The sequence below is a fragment of the Cynocephalus volans genome, unplaced genomic scaffold (genome assembly GCF_027409185.1).
Source record: "Cynocephalus volans isolate mCynVol1 unplaced genomic scaffold, mCynVol1.pri scaffold_35, whole genome shotgun sequence".
Classification (NCBI taxonomy): Eukaryota; Metazoa; Chordata; class Mammalia; order Dermoptera; family Cynocephalidae; genus Cynocephalus; species Cynocephalus volans.
Genome location: NW_026902463.1, coordinates 1,865,909 through 1,886,492, shown reverse-complemented (window position 1 = coordinate 1,886,492; position 20,584 = coordinate 1,865,909). Strand labels below are relative to the sequence as shown.

The following is a 20,584-nucleotide window of genomic DNA, read 5'->3' as shown; positions in this document are numbered from 1 at the left end:
GAGTTATTATATTGAAATATAATAGTTATTAGCTGTTTAGTTACTTATACCTTCCCTTCTCCCATAAAAATATTTCAGGGTGATTTAGAGGCTGGGTAAAGGGCATAATGACATATCACAATTTGTATGAATGAATATGCTAATAATAAAAAATGAAAATCTGAAAAACATTTTTCAAAGAAAGAAAGATAGGTGGTCAAGTGGTTCGTATCTAGTCCACGGTGTGTCACTGTTGGATTTTTTGAAAATCAAAAGCCCTGTAGCATTTGGTTCTTTTTTAATGGTTAGCAATATTTGCTTTTTAAGTCAGTTCTAGTTCTAGGAGAATGGAAGACTAGCCTTATTCACCGGAAGTACATAAGAGCTCAAGCTGGATGGAAAGTGGTGTCGTGGGTTGTGCAGTGTAGTCGGCTTAATGAGAACACAGCCCTGCCCTGCAAGTACATCTTTTCATATTGCTGTAGTAGCTGCAATGGGCAAAGGTCCTTTGATATCACGAATAGGCCTTTGGCACTTCTTGAAAACAAAATAGAAGCCCTGAACTTTGCCCTCAATTCTCTTTTTCCTCTTTCCTTTTGGTTTATTAATCCATATTCCTTAACAAGGATGAAAACCTGACTGGAAAGAATATGGATGTGTCACTAATGAGTGTATATTAGACTCTGAATATTCACATAAAACTGTTTTCTTGTGGGGAACGTGTGCAGAGGCAGGCGGTAGGAGGCAGAGGGCTCTGACTTTGAGTGGGGCGCTCCCTGGCCTGCCTTAGCTTTACCTAAGCGTCCTGGAGGCCGAGGTCTGTACTGATTGCCCAGGGTCCCCCTAGGCAATTGTGCCAGTTCGGCTGGGGTCAGCGTCTGGGATGAGGAGTGCCCAGGTTCCAAAGTCAGACCCTGAAGTGGGCCGTCATGGCTCCTGTCCCTTCTCCGAATTGCAGATAGATCTATCATATGACCCAGCAATCCCACTGCTGGGAATATATCCAGAAGAATAGAAATCATCAAGTCACAGAAATACCTGTTCTCCAGTGTTCACACCAGCACTATTTACAATAGCTAAGAGTTGGAAGTAGCCCAAACGTCCATCATCAGATGAGTGGATACGGAAAATGTGGTCTCTCTAAACAATGGAATACTACACTGCTATAGAAAGAATGAAATACTGCCATTTACAACAACATGGATGGACCTAGACAGAACTATATTAAGCGAAACGAGTAAGGCACAGAAAGAGAAATATCACATGTTCTCACTATTTTGTGGGAGCTAAAAATAAATAAATGACTACACAAATAAACTGGGGAGGGGAAGGAAGAAGACACAACAACTACAATTCATTGAAGTCAACACGACAAGCGAACAGATATGAGGTTGTTGGCAGGGAGGGAAGAGAGGGAGATGCAGGAGGGAGGGAGGTTTCGGTAATGGGCTGCAATAATCAACCACGTTGTACATTGACAAAATAAAATTAAATTAAAAAAAAAAAAAAAAAAAAAAACTCTACGGGTTCTCCACCATGTATGAAGTCCTGTCAATCTTGCTTCCTCGTAAATACTTCAAGCTTTTCACAGCCAAGGATCAAACTCATCGTACTTGTCCTTCAGCTCTGTGCACAAGGCTCACACTACCCCAATTTTCTCTTCATAGGACTTACACACCATACATCCCCAGCACACAACTTTGGAGTCAGGACAGATCCCTCACTGCCCCCAAGAGGGTCCTGACATTTCTTTCCCTCGCTCATTTTCCCCCTTCCTGCGATGCTTTCCTGTTTGCACAACACCTAAATCCTACCCAGCAAGGCCCTGATAAAGTTACACTTTTTCCATAGAGATGTCCTTGATCACGTCCAGCTTCAACCCCCTTTCCTTCTTCTAAACTATTGACCCAGTCTATAATGCGTCTTAGTTCTTGTCCAGTTCTCTGGCTGTAATGATTTTATCACTGCTTCTGTGAGACCGATGCCTTTTCTTTCGAATTGCATTTAAGCATCTTGGGGACCAGGCTCACCTTCTTTATCTTCCTCAGCACACAACGATGGGTACCGTAAAAAGTTCAGCTCCGTAGATGTCAACCAGAGGCGATCTTGCCTCCCAGAGGACACCCGGCAACCTTTCTGGAGACATTTTTGCCTATCACACTTGAGGGCGGGGTCCTACCGGCATTTACCAGGTAGAGACCCGGACACTGCTAAAAATCCTACCCTGCACAGGGCGGCCTCCTACCACAAAGAGTTTTCCAGCTCCAAATGACAATCATGCTGCGGTGAAGAAACCCTGGGTTAGCTGAATGACGTAGTGAAAGAAAGGCAAGGGCAGCAAAGCCCCCGAGAGGGTGGGCGTTTGCAGGTCCAAACGCGGTGTGGACTGACCCGCTGGGCTGTGCCTGAGTCAGGCGGCCGCGGGCTGGCCGGATCTGGCTCAGCTATCCCAAGTCGGGGTGGGGTGGAGATACACGGCCGATATCCTCCTCACGCACGGGCTGGGGCATCCCCCGAGGAGCTGGAGCACCCGTGCCCAACTCTCTCCATTCGCTACGTGCAGCGACACGCCGAACACAAAACCACCCCCTTAGCCACCTCGCTGACACCCGGCGCTCCGCAGCCGCAGCTGGAACTAACGGCACAAATCTCGCACCCCTGACCCTAGCGCTCTCGCGATTACTGGGAAGGCTACCGGTCCACGCTGCGCAGCCGTGCGCACGCGCCTTAGTGCCCCTCAGGAGGGCGGTTTTCTTTGGCTTGCCTCGTGGGGGGCGAGATGGGAAACCGGCTGTGAGACTTTCTGTTCTGCGCTCTCGCTTAACCTTCCGCCATCTTCCGCTACCTTCCGCCTTTGAGAGTCGCGCCTGGGTCACGGCCCAGTCCTCCCTTCAGAACCGCGGAGAAAGGAAGTGCACGCCTCTGGAAGAGTTCCTGGTTCGGGGTGCGTGAGAGAGCGTTTAACCCCCCTGTTCCTCCCGAACCGCCGGGACAGAGGCCAGGCTAGTCCAGGGTGGGACGGGCAGGGCGGTCTCGGGAGGAAGCTGATCCCTGGTGGCGACGGCTCAGGTACGTAACACCCGCCGCTCCTCTCGGACAGGCAGACATGAAGACTTGTTTGTGTTCGTTAAAGCCCCTTTCCCCGCTAGACTTCTTAGGGCTTCCCCGGAGCCCACTGGTCTGTGTTAAGGAATTCGCGTCCCCTCTGGTCACCGGTATCCATTTTCTCTTGCAGTCAGTCCACCATGTCCCCCGACTTTGATGTGTTGACTCGGGATGAACGGCGCCAATCGCTGTACCAGACGTTTAAGGATCGGGGTATACTGGATGCGCTCAAGGTATCCTGTGAAGGCATTTTTGTGTCATAGCTTTTACAAGTGTAACCTGTAACATTTAAATTTATCCAGGGCTGGGGTTTTACAAATAGTATGATATGTAGATTGTATTGGTGAATTCCTGTGTAACTCTTTAACCTGAAAGGAGCCTATTCAAATAACTTATTGACCTGACATTAAGATAGGGAGTGGGTGACATTTAGATAATGAACAACTTTTTGTAACATTAGGCTTGTTTTATAAATCTGGTTTACAGATTCCTGACTTAAGTGGTTTTCTAATACTCACGTTTGGATGAAGAAAGACATTGACGCCACATAGCAAAAATTAAGTGTACTGCTTACTGTAGAGTAGTTTGGGAAATGAAAGATTTCTTGTTGAAAATATATTGAAACGTATGAGTACTTAATTGGGGCCCCAACTATGAGTACATTTTAAATTTGGTTTACCATTCATGAGTAGAACGAGCTCAATGTGTTTGCACTGCGATATATATATATATATATATATATATATATATATATATATATATATTTCAGAAATATATTTTCCGTTTAAAACAGGAAATTAAGGACAAGTGAGCTTAGTTTTTCTCCTCCCTCCCCCACTGCTTGTTTAACCTCAGGAAAATACTTCAGGCTCATCTGAAAGTTAAAGAAAAGCATCAGGAAGAAAAATCATCTCTAATAACCACGAATTGGTATAATATGTGTGTCTTTTTAAATTTAAATTATATGGTGAGCATTCTCCCGTTTCCTTAAAGGTTCCTTAAATCGTCATTTTCAGTGGCAGTAGGCTTATCTTTTGGATGTGTGGGTAATTTCTGTAGCAGTCCCCTGTGGAATGTTTAGATTATATCCAGTTCTACGCATAGCGTCAATGGCATCTCTCATTTTGTGCATAGCATCGATTAAATGGCATTACCAAGTCAGGGAGGATGAGCATTTTTAAGGTTCGTTGCTGTATGCATCTGGTTCTGGAAAGATGATAATATTTTGTGTTATACCAGCAGTTGAGAATGTCTGTTTCACTCCCATATTATTATCAGTACATTATGAAAAGCAATCTCAGATTGGGAAACCTTTATTATGTTAATGTCCCTTTGATTATTACTGAGGTGGTACATATTTTCTGGCCATTTGCATGTTTTCGGTTGATGAGCAGTTCATGTTCTGTACTGATATTTTTTCTAAGGTCTTAGTGTTTTCTTACTAACGTGTAAGAGCTCTTCTAGTAGAAACTATTCATCTTTTTTCCATTTTTGTTGCAATGCTTTATCTCGGTGTTTCATTTTTAGTTTGTCTTTAAAGAAACTGATGTTACATTTTTATGTGGTCAGATCTATTAGTTTGTTTGGTTTTTTTTTTTTTTTTTTCTTTTTGGTGTTTTGTGTGTGTGTGTGTCTGTGTGCTTTTTACTCAACGTAGGTTCTCCTTTAAGAGAATGAATAGTCACTTTTCCGGCCCGGTGTGGCCTGCACCACGCTCAGCCAGTGAGCGCAGCAGCCATCCGTATATAGGGATCCGAACCCACGGCTTTGGTGTTATCATCACCACACCCTCACAGTGAGCCGCAGACCGGCCATGCCTTAATGGTGTTTTCACATATGTTACTTTTCTTTTCAAATAGGAACTACTAATACCTTGTATTATAATAGGGTGTATATGAAGCAATTGGAAACCTGGACAAGAAACTTGATGTCATTCTTGGAAAGGTTTCAAAAATCGAACATCTCACGGAGGAAGGACTGAGTCAACGTCGCGTAAGTGTTCTCAAAATTATCCTCACAACTCTGAGAAACCTCAGGTTTCTAAAATTGCCAATCTGCTACAATTGATAGAGAATTAGTAACTCTGTGAGATTAGCAAGGCTGATCGATACTTGCTTTAGTAGCAGATGGCGAACGAAGATTTTGTTGGAAGAATGCTGAAGTTTAGGTCAGAGAAATGTATGACAGTGAGCATTTTTATGTTTCTAACTATAATGTCTGAAGTACAATTACAGTGTACAGTTGGAGAGGCATAAAACTTCATTATATATTCAAAACAGAGCCTTTATTTTTACTAATACAAAGCAATGTTGCACGGAAAATAAATATTAATGTGTATGTACTAATTTTATTTCCATTTTTACTCACTGTTGTTTTATGTTGGGTGTGTGTCATTTCAGAAGCCGTTTGGATTTGCTTTGAGAAATTATAAGTACCAGCTGTCTAGAAGAGGTAAATTCGAGAAAATGAGGAAGAAGGGGTCTCCCAGTTCATTCTCCAGCCACGAAAACTATAGCCCAACTTCCCCATTGTGCAGGCGGGAGAATGATTACCAGAGCATCCCTGAAGGGGTATTAAATCGGTCGGAGGACTTGCAGAAAACAGGTCAGGAGTCACTGCTCATGGAGCAGGAGCAGAAGGAGCGGAAGATGTTCTGCAGCCTGAGTCCTGGACTCTTGTCTGCAAATCCATATCAGCCTTCTATCGCGCCTGATAACCCTCTGCCGGGCACTTCTTTAATGCCCTCCTATACCAGCCCAGGGGCAGTTAAGAACAACAGCATCGTTCCAAATGTCCCAGGTCCCAGGGAAGGACCTGCAGCCCTGCTGACCCAGGAAGAGTCCAGTTCAGTATATACCCCTGGAATGAAGACTCACTCAGTCTTCCTGAGGAATGAACATACTGCAACATCTATGTGCGTCCCTTCTGGTTTTGGTGAGTCTGAAGTGACACATATTACAAATCACACTATGTAACCATATTCATCCACATCCTTGATGTAAGATAGTGGAAGCTGTGTGTTTTCTTTGGAGGGATGTTTTTAGGTGACGTTCGTAATGATAACTAACATTTGTTGAGTGCCTTTTATGCGTGAGGATTCAAGGTAACCTCTGTGAAGCTGCTTCTGTTGTTTGGGGTAGGTCAGATGGGACGTCAGGCATCCTTACGTCATCTTTATACAGGCCTTCACCAGATTTTGCAGTTGGAGTCCTGAGTCCTTGTTGGGGTACTTAACAGAAGATTCGAGGAATGAGACTGTTACTCCCTACCTACTAATATCTCTTCTTTCAGCATGATGATTGGGTCAAGTATGACTTGTCTTTCCTTCTCCCCATTGAAGCTACAAGTTCACCAGAGGATCCTGAGCCCTGTGTCTCTGAGGACCCTTCAGCCTGGTCCGTCGATGAAGTGATCCTGTTTTTGCAGCATACAGACCCTCAGACATTAGGCCCCCTCGGCAACCTCTTCAGGCGTGATGTAATGTATCTTTTTCTCCAGTTTGCCTACCGTAATGCCTTTGAATGACCTCTGTGCAGGACTTTCAGTTGGATACTGAGTCGTGTTAATGGTAGGGGCTCCCTATCAACCGATTTTTCCATATGTGAGAAAGGTTAGATCCTTAAATGGTAGGTTAGTGATCTGTTCTTTCATTGGGTGTGCAAGTGCCTACTATACTATAGGGTTTCAAGTTCTCAAGAGGTGACGATTCAGTTTCGCCACCCTCAGGTGTACCGCCCTTTTGCCATGACAGATAACAAGGGTTCCTCGTCCACACACACACCTGCTCCCAGCTCAGCCCCAGGTCCATGTGGAGGAGGGGGTGACCACAAGCTGTAACAGGGTGGCTTTCTTTTTATGATACCCAGTGAATATAGCAACTGATTCCATCTTGCTGTGTTAATCTTATATGGTTATTCACAGTTTGTGATGCCAATACCCTCCTGCCTACCGAGAAACATCACGGGCTACATTCTTATAAGTTCTGTTGTTGTGTTTGTGATTCTAGTTTTACTTAGTAGAAAGAATATAGAAGTTGCCTCACACAGGTGGTGTCATAAGGGATTTCAGGTCTTTTCAGACAGTGATACATGATTAAGTAAAGGCTTATTTTTAACCTGGCACTTGTGACGACCACATGATACGCTGCAGCAACAGAGGTTGGTCCATTAGGATAACAAGGACTTTTAGGAGGATGCCTCGTGAGTATCAAGTAATATTTTGACAGTGTGTCCTAACGAATAAAATGACTGGCCACATGTCTGGTGTACCATTTTCAGTATGATAGGAAAGTCAGTAATTAGTTTCAGTATCTCATTAGCCTCGGACAACTAACTGGGTCTCAATATCGAGACAGCTCTTTAGAGCACACTCACCGTTTGCAGTGATGTGGATATACTCTCATTGCCAGCCCTGCTCAGAAAGTTGAGTGTCTGAAATTCATTTCTACCATTTCTACTTTTTCCTCTTTGTTGGAGATATGTAGTATTCTACTCAACACACAGTTTTTAAAATTAGGCAGTTTTAACACAGTTCATGTTTTAAATTATTAGCTTAAATTTCCTTTTTCTTAACATTTAAAGTGAATTTATAAGTTGTGAAATGATGCGTCACTGTCCAAATTATATTTTTAATCGTTTTCATAAGGAAGATTCCTATTCCAAGAACAGACGTCTGGAATTTGCTGCTCTCTAGTGTGTTTTACATGTTCTTGTATATAAAGAAGTACCCTCTTTCTGATGAAAGATGAAAGCAACATTAATTAGTATAATTTCCTTCTCTCTGTAGGAAATTGATGGGAAGGCCCTGCTACGACTCACCACTGACAGGATGATGAGTTGTATGGGTCTGAAGCTGGGGACAGCCCTGAAGCTATGCCACTACATTGAAAGTTTAAAGAAGAAAAATTCTACAACAATCAAAGGAAATGTGTCAGTTTAGGTTGGGCTTATTTCTGGGGGAACCAGTGTCTTCTTGCTGGGAAATCATTTTTCTGCCCTTACTAGTTTTTGTTTTGTGAAAGTATCATCTAAAAATATATTATACCACAACTGGAGAACTACGTTACAGTTCAGTCTAGTTTTTAAAAATCCAGTTAACGTGTTAGTGTTTGCATAGTTGAGTTGGAAGTTCATCCTTTATGTCTGTTTATTGTTTTGGGTGCATAATCTACAAATACAGTTCATGTGAAAATTCTTTGACTTTGGTTCCTCTTTATGTCTGGAACCAAAACAGCTAAAAGAGGAAATACCAGGGAATGACAACTTCTATGCTTAAATCTATGAGAATTTTTTCTCAGGAGAGACTTTAATGGTGCACATGTAGATATCATCTCTTTCTCATGTATTTTATCTGTCTGGTGCTACAGTGTCCTGTTTATGTTTTGCCACCTTCCAGAAAGGGAATAGCCGTTTAAAATAATTTCCTTTTGTTTATTATTTCTCGGTTGTATTCAAACTTAGAGGGAACAAAAACAAATTTATAAACTTCCATGAAGTGTTCTTCCCACTTTGTGGATAAGTTATAGGATAGATAGTATACTTTTACGTGACAGATACCATTATGTAAGGGTGGTTTGGATGGAGTCTGACTGTATTGTTTACAAAGAAATATGTATTATTTTAAAACTTACATAATTTGTCTAAATTTGGACATTTAACTAGGCATGAATTGTTCTTATGTCTCTATGACTATCGCTATGTCCAAGTTTTTTGAAGATATATACTTTATTGTATTTGTTTATTCCTCATACGAGTGCTCTTTGATGTTCATATATATTCTCTACGTGAAGTATGCACACAGGTAAACCATTTTCTCTTTGAATTTGATATGGCACTTTGCACTGCACCGAAGTAATGGTGAACTGTGTATACGGTTAGATGTTTCTATTCCATGAAATGTAGTGCGTTTGCTCTCCCCAGTACCTCTCAGCTTACTCTTCAGGGGATTAGAAATGAACTGCAGATTGGTTTCCATATGGGGAATTCCCTGTCCTATGCCGTGTTCTAATTAATGTGCTTGGTTCTGAGCCATTTATTCTGCTCCATTTGGAAAGATACATTAGTTCTGACTTATTGTTTGGGGCTTTATTTTATAACTTAGTACTTTCAAGGGGAAATTTTGCTATATGTTCTCTGTTATTACTTTGGGTAACTTTGGTGTAGTATTTATAAGTCATAAGAATCCGTTATAAAAGTATTAGCCATTTGTTGTAAATGCCAATAAAATGTTCACCTGGGGCAAGAATGTTCATTTTCTTTTCGGAAAGCCAGATGTACTTTAGACAAGAATATAACTATTGCAAGGATGCTTTCATCTGTGTTATTCGTTATATGTTAGAAGTCGAGATTCTTACTTAAACTTAGTCTAGTTTCACGTTCTTTGTATGAAGATGCTGCATCCAAGTGAACAGTCCTCAGGTGTTTGTATAAATACTGTTTTTCTGTTTTGTGATATAAAAATGTAATAAAGTTAAGTGACTGCAACAATTGCTGTCAGAGCCTCAGTATTGAGTTGACTTAACTCCCTGTATTACTCCAATGCTTGAACTAGTTAAAATTTTTAAAAAGCCACTTGAGTATGTTTGTGGCGTTTTACATCAAATATTAGAGTTTTCAAATCTGCCCTGATTCTACTGGTAAACAGATGCCTAGGAGCAAAGGGCTAGTCTCTTACCTGGACCTTACATGCGACCCCAGGGGGCCCATAAACAATTAAACTTGTGACCTTTTTCTGTGCTCCAAAGCTTTGTTACTTCAAATATTACTGATTATACGAGCGTGCTAGAAATTGCCAGTACCCCCAGATAAATCGTACTGTGTGAGTCTGTACATCTGGCTGGCAACTCTGGCCACTCTTTTACTATTGGGACCCAGGAGCTGCCTCCCTGAGATTCTGGCTCTTGTCCCTCTGCCTACAGGTTGCCCAGCTTCCACTGGCAAAAGCGGGGCCCAGACTGAGGCTCCAGGGTTGCTAGTGAGCTGGCTGGTATGAGGTGTTAACTTGAGTGACCTGAGCCTTGAGTGATTCAGTGCCCCTCTTTTTTCCTGTAAGGTTTGTACATTTTGAGTCCAGAGACTATCATGTACCTTCTCTTTCTTGTGAGTTTTCCAGACATTTAAAGTGATCTTTCCCCTAGCTTTGCCTTTCTGTCCATCCTTTGACCCTCACTAGCCAGCAGAATTTTGCACCTTGAGCTCTAAGTCCTTCCAGGCATACCCAGCATTTGCTTTGGTCTTCCATTCATGATATTTCTCCTCCTTGGAATGTCTAAGAGAATATGTTCTAGAGTGGGATTGTCCAAACTTTTAAACCCAGGGCTCCATCCGCAAGGGTAAAAATGCCACATGCTTCTGTAGTGTTCAAAATTAAAACATAAATAGTGTGAAACTTATTTGTCTCTTGTGTCCCTGTTGGCAGTCTGAAGGTGCTCCACACAGAGCAGGGATCCATGCCCCTTCCTCTTGTTCTGCTTTCCTCAGCTTGTGGTTTCCAACTCGTGGCCCAACACAGTTGCTCCAACTCCTGCCATCACCTCCATATCCCCACTCATTCACTCCTAGCCTCTGAGGGGTCTTTAAATGAGGTGGCCACATACCCAGTGAAAACACTCTTAATCTAAGAAGTGGAGAACTGCATTCGTGGACAAGCACATTCTCCGTCACAATCCTATTTAATTATAGTGCAGCTACACGTGACGGTTGAAGCTTAACTGACGGGATGAAATCTGTAAGGTAGAGAAAGTGGCGAGGACAATGTTGATCGGTGGATTCATGATAGGGGAGGCTGTGGGGATATGTGGGGTAGTGAGAGCTAGAGAGGACCTGGTATTTCCCAAGAGATACCAGGAATTGATGATCTGTGGCCCTTTCGATGATATCGGAAAGTCCAGAAGAGTTAGGCTTTGTTTTCTAGCACTTTCGTTCATAGAACGTCTCTGTGAAAGTCTCACCAGGTTAACACTGGGCATAATTGGGAATTACAGAATTACAATGGGAAGAGCAACCTGACAACGCCTGTTTGGGGAATATTGATGATCCAAGAGTGACTCTAGCGAGGTGTGTGTGGAGTACAGAAGGGATCAGAGACACATCTGAATGACACTATCACGACTTATCTCCTGCAGCATGCGGATTTGGGAGGACAAAGAAGTAAAAAACGCAGCCTCAACGGGGTGAAGTTAGTCCTTGGCCAGGGGTACTTTTTTCTTTTTGGGTACTTGTGCCCTGCTTTTGATCCCTCCCAGTCAGGGCCGCGTGTCTGGGGTTTCTGGTGTGTAGAAGGATGGCTTGGCTTCAGCCTGCAGGATCCCCAGTCTTTACAGAGACAAGAAGGCAGAGCAGCTGGCCTGCATGGAGGCGTTTAAAGGAGAACATGCCCAGAGGGAGATTTAGAGGCAGAAGGATAGCTTTGCGGAGGGAGAAATTTGCTAGTGACAGCCTAGGCTCAGTAAAAGGGTTGGGGAGCTTGATTGGCTCCTGTTGTGAGAATTCAATGTCACGATCCCTGGAGTGACCCGCGAGGTGCAGAGACGCAGGATCGCAGCCGGGCTGCCCGGGAGAGGCTCCCGGACCGTTTCCACCCCAGCGCCCCTGGCCGGTACATGGGAGTTTCTGGGCAGGCGCTGGGCGTCAGGAGTCTTTACAGGTCCCTGGTGATACCAGGCTGTGACCAGGGAGGAGCACCAGCCGTCGGGCAGGGAGACCAATGTCCCCTGTGACCTGGTGGCCCCTGACCGCCGTGCTCCCAGCCGCCTGTACTCCTCCAGCTGCCTAGGGGAACGTGCCTTTCCCGCCTTCCCCTCCATTGCACTCCAAGATCCCCTGCCACCTCTCCCCGCTCGGTTTCTCTCGTCCCCGGCATCACTGAGTCCGGCATTTCAGCTCCACACACTGCAGTGTACGGTGTCCTGCAGCTTTTATTCCAGCCTGTATCGGAAGCCACGAAGTCGTAGGCCGGCGAGCCTCTGTCCCAGGCTGTGCTGTTACACGGTTTTCCATTCGTGAAGGCTGAGGAGGCTCCCTTCTGAACACTTGGACCCGGCTGCATTTTCAGTCTGGACCTTTCCCACGCATGTGCTAAGATGCTCACAAACTCGCTTCCCACACAGGACCAAGGTGGCTAGCCAGGTGCCCGTGTCACGAGCACTATGTCGGGAAGTTCCCTGTGGTAGTTGGAGCGTGGGAGTGGGTCTCAGCAGATGGCTGTGTCCCCCCAAACCTAGATGTTTTCATTGCTTCTATGATGTCCCTCTCTGATTCCTTCTCTATGATGCTATTACCCATAATGTCCCATCAGGTCACCCCTCTCTATGATATGACCTAAGATATCCGTGTATGAAACCCTTCTGTGTGATCCTACTGTCTATGATGTCCTTCTATGACACCCCTCTCTATGATGCTATTATCCATAATGCCCCTCTATGATTCCTCTCTCTCTCCGTTATCTATGATGCCCGTCTATGATACCCCATTCCATGATGCTCTTATCTACGATTTCCCTGATTCCCGTTTTCATGACATTATGTATGATGTCCCTCTACACCACCCCTCTCTATGGTATTATCAATAATGTCCCTTTATGATACCCCTTGTATGATATCTATGATGTCTCTCTATGATTTCCCACTCTATGACATCACCTAATAAGTCCCTCTATGAAACCCTCCCCTATGATGCCATTATCTATGATATCCCTTCTACGATACCCATGTGTATATTATCTATGATATGCCCTCTATGACACCCCTCTTTATGATAGTAGCTAAGACGTCCCTCTGTGAGACTCTTCTCTATGACCCTACTGTCTATGATGTCCCTCTATGATTCGTCCCTCTAGATTATCTATAATGCCCTCTATGATTCCTCTTTCTATGATCTTATCTATAATGGACCTCTGCGATTCGGCTCTCTGATGTTATCTATAATGCCTCTCTATGATTTCGCTCTCTATGATACTATTTGTAATGCCCCGATGTGATATTATCTAGTAATGCTCCCCTATGATTCCTCTCGATTATTTATAAGGCCTCTCTATGATTTGGCTCTCTATGATGCTATCTGTAATGCCTGGATATGATTCGGCTCTCTATGATGTTACTTATAATGCCCCTCTATGAATCGGTTCTCTATGATACTATCTATAATGCCCCTCTATGATTCTGTTCTCCATGATATTATGTGTAAGGCCTGTCTATGAGTCCGCTCTCTGATATTATCTATAATGCCCCTCTATGAGTAGGCTCTCTATGATACTATCTGTAATGCCCCTCTATGATTCAGCTCTCTATGATACTATCTATAATGCCTGGCTATGATTAGGCTCTGTACGGTTCGGCTCTCTAGGATGTTACCTACAATGCCCCTCTATGATTTGGCTCTCTATGATGTTTCCAATAATGCCCCTCTATGATTCGGCTCTCTATGATAATATGTGTAAGGCCCGTCTATGATTCGGCTCTCTATCATACTTTCTATAATGCCCCTCTATGATTCGGATCACAGATATTATCTATAATGACTCTCTATGATTCCACTCTCTATGACATTATGTGTAAGGCCCGTTTGTGATTCGGCTCTTTATGATACTATCTGTAATGCCACTCTATGATTCCGCTTTCTCTGATGCTACGTATAATGCCCCTCAATGATTCGGCGTCCAGATATTATCTATAAAGCCCCGCTATGATTCAGCTCTCTAAGATATTGTGTGTAAGGGTCGTCTATGATTCGGCTCTCTATAAATATATCTATAGTACCCAGCTATGATTCAGCTTGCTTATATTATCTATAATGCCAGTCCATAATTCGGCTCTCTATATTATCTATAGTGCTCCTCTATGATTCCCTCTCTATGATTTTATCTGTAATACCCAGCTATGTTTGGCTCGCTGATGTTATCTATAATGCCCGGCTATGATTCGGCTCTCTATGATATCATGTTTAAGGACCCTCTATGATTCCGCCGTAGGGGAACATACTCGATCAGGGTGGAGGTTACGCGGCCTGTGGGGTTCCAGCTCCCTGTGGGGTGAGGGGGTGCGGTCCGACGGGGGCATATGCTCTGGGGATTGAGAGCGTGCCAGCGGTGGGGCTGAGGAGGTGGCGATCAGCTCCTGTTGGGTAACGTCACGCGACCAGCTGTGGGCACCTGCTCCGCGGAGAGGGAGAGCTCTGGTCTTGGGGAGCAGGAGATCAGCTCAGTGCGCTGGGAGGGCACGTGGCCTGCGGTGGGTACCAGCTCTGTACAGCGTGAGGACTCCAGACTTTGTTGGTGTCCGGTTGACTGGGTGGGGACTTGCCCCGCATCACTGAGAGCGCGCCGCCCACGTGACAAGGATCTGCTCCTACAGGATGCGCGATCCTGATTTTACCAGTGTCCCGGTGAGGTACCGCGGTCCTCTGGGGGCGATATGCTCTTGAGGGGTGAGGGCACGCGGGCTGCGGGAGTCGGGAGGTGGCGATCTGTTCCTGCTGGTAGCGGCGGGTGGCCTGCTGTGGGCAACTACTCCGTGAAAGGTGCGGGCTCGCGTCTTGCGTGGCAGGGCATCTGCTCTGTGGGGTGGGAGGGCGTCCGGCTCGTGGGCGTTCCTGCTCTGTGCGGGAACAGGGCTCTGGTCCCAATGCAGGGGACATGGTCCTACCGGGAATGGCTACAGACTTTAGTAGTGTCCCGGTGAGGGCCGCAGCCCATGGATTTGGGACACCTCCTCCTGCGGAGTGAGTTGGTAGTCCGATCTGGGCGAGCTTCTTCCTGCGTGGTTAGGGCACGCGGCCAGCGGTGGGACCTCCCCCATGCGGGCTGAGGGTACGGGGCCATGGGGGTGTGGGGGGAACTGCACTGTGCGTGGCGAGGACGGACGTCCATTTGGGGCACCTGCATTTGAAGGAATCACGAGGAATATTAATGAATTTGAATGAAATAAAAACAAACAACCCCTCCGTATGGGAAAGACATCAGAATTCAAAATCACACCACCACCTGTGAAAAGCATTTGTTGCTATTACACATTTTAAAGGGTTATTATCCCTTAGATAGCAAGATCTCATATTAATCAGACAGAAAAGAGGGGAACCCCAATGGGGAAGGGAAGAGGGGGCACACACAAAATAACAATTCATAGAACAGGAAATACTGATGGATAGAAAACATCGGAAAAAGTCAACCGAATTCATGGTGTGAGAAATGCAAATTAACAAATTTTAAGATTTCATCTATCAAATTAGCAATTTTTAAAAGACATGTGAGTAAAGGTGATAATGGAGAAAAACAATGGCATTGCATTTCTTTCACAGTGTAACGTAGTCTAACTGTTTTGGTCATTGTGGCAGCACCTACCAGGAGCCCCCAAATGGTCATAGCCTTTGACCTGATGTTTCTTCTTGATATCCGTGATGAGGAACTATTCAGAGGTGTACAGAAATATTGGCCAGTGAATGTGTACAGACAGTTCCTGATTTGCAGTGGTCTCACAACAGTTTTTTGACTTTACAATGGTGCAAAAGCCATATGCGTTCAGTACAGTATTCAATAAGTGACATGAGGTAAGCAATACTATATTATCAAGTAAGCTTTGTGTTTGATGATTTTGCCTGTCTGTTCTGAGCATGTTTAGTAGGCGAGGCTAAGCTATGATGTTCGGTAGGTGAGGTGTACAAGTATTAAATGCATTTCTGACGTGACATTTCCAAATTACCATGCGTTCATCCAAATGCAACACTTTTGTGAGTTGAGGAGCATGTGTACACAGCATTCTATCAAAATAGTGAAAACTTGGGAGCCATATAAATATCCCACAATAGAAAACAGATAACATAACCTGTGGATATCTGTAAAATGAAATATTATGCATGCATTTAAAAATCTTTTAAAAAGTATAAATGACCTACAAAATTGTTCAATATATATTTACAGTATGATTCGAGTGAGACAATATATATATATATATATGGAGTATGCAAAAGAAAAGGAAGTATATCGAAATGCTGTGATATTTGTTGGTGATATTTTATTTAGATTCTGAATATTTTGTAAAGAGCTTAATATTTTTAGGTAATTTTTTATAAAAGTCTATCACATACAAAAATATGCACAAATCCTAAATATACAGCTTAAGTAACTTTCAAACTATTAGACATATGTAACCAGCACCCATACCCCAACCTACAAGGTTATAAGCTTTCCAAAATCCACTTTGATCGCCTTCTAGTCTCTACTCCCTTGCGAGGTCATCACTACCCTAGCTTTTCCCACCATACAAGGCTTTGGACTCTTTGTCAATTAAGTTAAGGAAATATATTTAAATATGCATAATGGTAACATGTAAACATTTTATATTTTACTTATATCACACAAACATTTAATATTCAAACATATTATGTTACATATAATAATAACATATACTAAACATATTCATGGTTTATAAACCATGAAATAAATAAATATGTATAATACACATGCACACGTTATGCTCTGTTCACCAAGTGGATGCTCAAGGGAGTGATGTAAAGCTTACCCAGGTGGTGCTGATTCTCTGTCCTGGAGCAGAATTGCCCGCTTCCTTCCTTCCCTTCCATGGCCTCCTGATGAAGCATCTGTCTCAGCCCCCAACGGCAAGGCTTACTGATCTTCCAACACCCTGAGCCCCCTTCCATCCCCTTCTACTTGGAACGACTTTCTGAGTCTTTTCTGCCTGAACTCATTCGTTCCCAGAGAAAAAGCTTCTACTTCCGAGCCCCTAGAACCCTCATGGCAGTTAAAAACTGCACTTCTTAGAGTCTTGTCTACTGTGCCTGCAAGTGTGCCAGAAAGTGAGTTTGTCAGTTAGGTCCAGCTGAGCAGACAGAGGACAGAGGCCAGAGCCTGCCCTCAGTTCCAGACCTACGCCAAATGTGTGCCAGGAGCCTTCCTGTGTTGCCTGTCATCTCACGGATGGGCTGGACATCTCCTGCCTGTCTGAGGGAGCTTTGATGCTGGGCTCTTCCTGGTTGCAGATGTGGATCCAGCTGCTGTACAGCGCCTGCTTCTAGTGGCTCTTCTGCTACGCAGCGGATGCCTACCTGGTGATACGGAGATGGGAAGGACTGAGGAATGTGCTGCCAAAATGAGCTGGGATTTCTGCCCTAGTTCCATCTCATGAGGGAAGGGTGGAGCTACCACCGAGCATTTGAAAGTGTTAAGGCAGGTGCCCTCAGTCAAACTGTCATCTGGCGCCTCCACCCAGAAACATCTATGACAGCTCATTTGTGTCAGATGCCAAAGGCAGATACAAAATATTGAGGTGTTCAAAACCTTGAAAATAAGTAATTCAAGAAATTAAATATTTGGAACTGAAGAAATACTAAAAAAGGATTGGTGCGAATATAAGCAATTTTTGATTGTATCCAAAGGTCAGAGGAAAAACATTCTTCTGAGAATATATTGACACTTCATGCTAAACACGGTATTGAGACACTGGAGTTGCAGGTGGCTGTCTGGAGGGGATCACACTGTGGCTAGTAAGTTGGGCACTGGTGGCTTTGAACTCCTGCCCAACTGCTAGGTAGCTGTGTGACTGTTGGCAAATTGCTTAACCTCTCTGGACTTCTGTGTTCTCAGCTGTTAAATGGTACCCACCTCATAAGGCCACTGGCAGGAGCAAGTAAATGCCGTGAAATATGTACATGGACAGTGCCTGGCACGTAGTAGTCTCTCCGTAGGTGTCACTGTTACTGTAGCTGGGATGTGAATGTGTGTTGAGGAAACAGCAACACACAAGAGAACTTGTGTGACAGACAAGCTGGACGCAGAAGAGCAGGGCGAGCAACCAGGTCTTCTTGCTCCAAGTCCAGGAAGCATTTGTCCCCCACCAAGTTCAGGGTCTGCTCGAATCAGGGCCCCTTTGGATGGAGCCCCTGCGTGCTTTCTATCAACAATTTTATAAAGTTCACACGTTAAAAAGGGTAAAATCCAGCAGTTTTTAGTATATTCCCACTGTTATGCAACCATCACCATCATTTAATTTTATGATGTTCTAAACATCCCCAGAAGAATCGCTGTGCCAGTTACCAGTCACTCACCATTCTACCATCCTTCCAGGCTCTGGCAACCACAAATCTACTTTCTGTCTCCACGGATTTGCGTGTTCTGGACACTTCATTTAAATGGAATCATAAAATATGTGACCTTGTGTGTGTGGCTTTTTAAACAGCATAATATTTTCAAGGTTTATCCATGTTGTAGCAAGTGTCAGTACTTTATTCCTACTATGGTCTGAATATTTGTGTCCCCCCAAATTTGTATGTTGAAATGGTCTTAGGAGGTGGGGCTTTTGGGGAGGTGATTAGGTCAGGAAGGTGGAGTCCTTGTGAATATGGTTTGCGCTTTTATAAACGAGACCCCAGAGAGTAGTCTTGTCCCTTCCACTGTGTGAGGAGACAGAAAGTGTCATCTGTGATCCAGAAGGGGGCCCTCAACAGACACTGAATCTGCCAGCACCTTGATCTTGCACCGCCAGCCTCCAGAACTGTGATAAATATAACATCTGTTGTTGATGAGCCACCCAGTTTGTGGTATTTTGTTACAGCAGCCCAAATAGGCTAAGACAATTCCTTTCTATTGCTGAATAAATTTCCGGTGTATGAATATGCTATATTCTGTTTTTTCATTTATCAGTTGATGAGCATTTAGGATGTTTCCATTGTGCTTAATATTAGGAATAATGCTTCAATGAACATTTGTATACTAGTGTTTGTGTGAACATGTTTTCATCATATAATCCTGGGTATACACCTGGGAGTGGAGTTGCTGAACCACATGGTAACTCTAGGTATAATCTTGTAAGAAACTGCTAAACTGCCTTCCAAAGTGACTGAACCATTTTGCCAGCAGTGTATGAGACTTCCAGTTTCTCCCCAGCCTCTCTAACACTTCTTATCTGTTCATTTGTTTTAATTTTAGCTGTCCTAGAGTGGGTGAGGTGGTAACTCATTGTGCTTTTGATTTCAGCAGTGGCTAATAACGTTGATCATCCTTTTGTGTGCTTGCTGGCCATTTGCATACCTTCTTGTAGAAATGTCTATTCAACTCCTTTGCCCATTTTTATGTTGGATTATTTGTCTTTTTGTTATGGAGTTGTAAGAGTCCATTCTATATTCTAGATAAAAGTACCTTATTAGATATGCGAATTGCAAAGTTTTTCTCCCATTCTGTGTGTTGTTTTTCCACTTACTTCGTGGTATCTTTTGAAGCACAAGAGCTTTTCATTTTCATGAAGTCCAATTTAAAATTGGTTTTCTTTGGTTTATTATGCTCTTGCGGTCGTATTTAAGAAACCATTGCCTAACCCAAGGTCACAAAGATTTATACCTATGTTTTCTTATGGTTCAAAAACTTCCATTCGGTCTGCATTAGTCCATTTCTGCTGCTTATAACAAAATCCACAGAACTGGGCACTTTATAAAGAACACGAAATTTATTGCTTACAGTTTCTGAGCCTGGGATATCCAAAGTCCAGGGAACACATCTGCTGAGGATCATGGTGGTGACTTCAGTGACGTGGGGTATCACATTGTGAAATAGCAGAGAAGAGAGAACAAGAGACCAACTTCCTCATTCTCTCTCCTTTTAAAGCCCTCAGAACCACGCCTCTGACCACCATTACTAATACATTCACTACTGCACGGTCCTACAATCTAATCGCCGCTTCAAGTCCCCACCTTCCAATTACCATAATAGGAATTCCTACTGCATAACGGTCACAGTGGGCACCAAGATTCTAATACATGAAGCTTGGGGGACAAATTTCAAGCTTCAGTGAATTTTGGGGGGACATAATTCAATGCACTACAAAGTCTATTTAGGTCCATTTTGAGTTAATTTTTGTGTACAAGTGAGGAATGGGTCCATCGTTATTCTTTTGCATATGGGTTTCCCTTTGTTCCAGCACCATTTGTTGGATAAATTCACTTTTAAAACAAATATCAGTAAACAAATATAGATTATATGCCGATGGTAGAATATATTGAGTAGTCTAGATAGATCCCTGTTCTAAAATCTTTGACATCCCTTATAAGAGTCACATCATCATTATCTTTGATCTCTCTCGCCTGTGGTTTAGTTCTTAATTCATTTTTAATGGTTTTTCCTCCCCCCCTTTTTTTCACTTATATACCAAACTGTTACACATATGTATAGAACACAGATATGCCTGGCTGTGAAAATCCTCCAGAGAAGATGGTCAAAACCAAAGGCAGCCAACCAGGTGGATCAGTGAGGATCCACAATTTTCTTTTGTGTGTGTGTCCTTGTCTGGTTTTCGATCAGAGTAATGCTGGCCTCATAAAATGCGTTCGGAAGTATTCCTCCTCAATGTCTAGAATAATCTGAAGATAAGTGGTATCAACTCTTCTTCAAAAGCTTGGTAGAATTCAGCAGTGAAACCATCAGGTCCTGGAATTCCTTTTAATGGACGATTTTATATAACTGATTCCATTTCCTCACTTGCTTTTGGTCTGTTCAGATTTTC

General features: G+C 43.5%; 1 pseudogene; it reads right to left on the bottom strand.

Annotated features, from left to right (window-relative positions):
• The window catches only part of LOC134369089 (F-box-like/WD repeat-containing protein TBL1X), a 31,684-nt pseudogene extending 28,870 nt beyond the window's left edge, over nt 1–2,814 (bottom strand).
• Nucleotides 2,815–20,584: the final 17,770 nt, after the last annotated feature.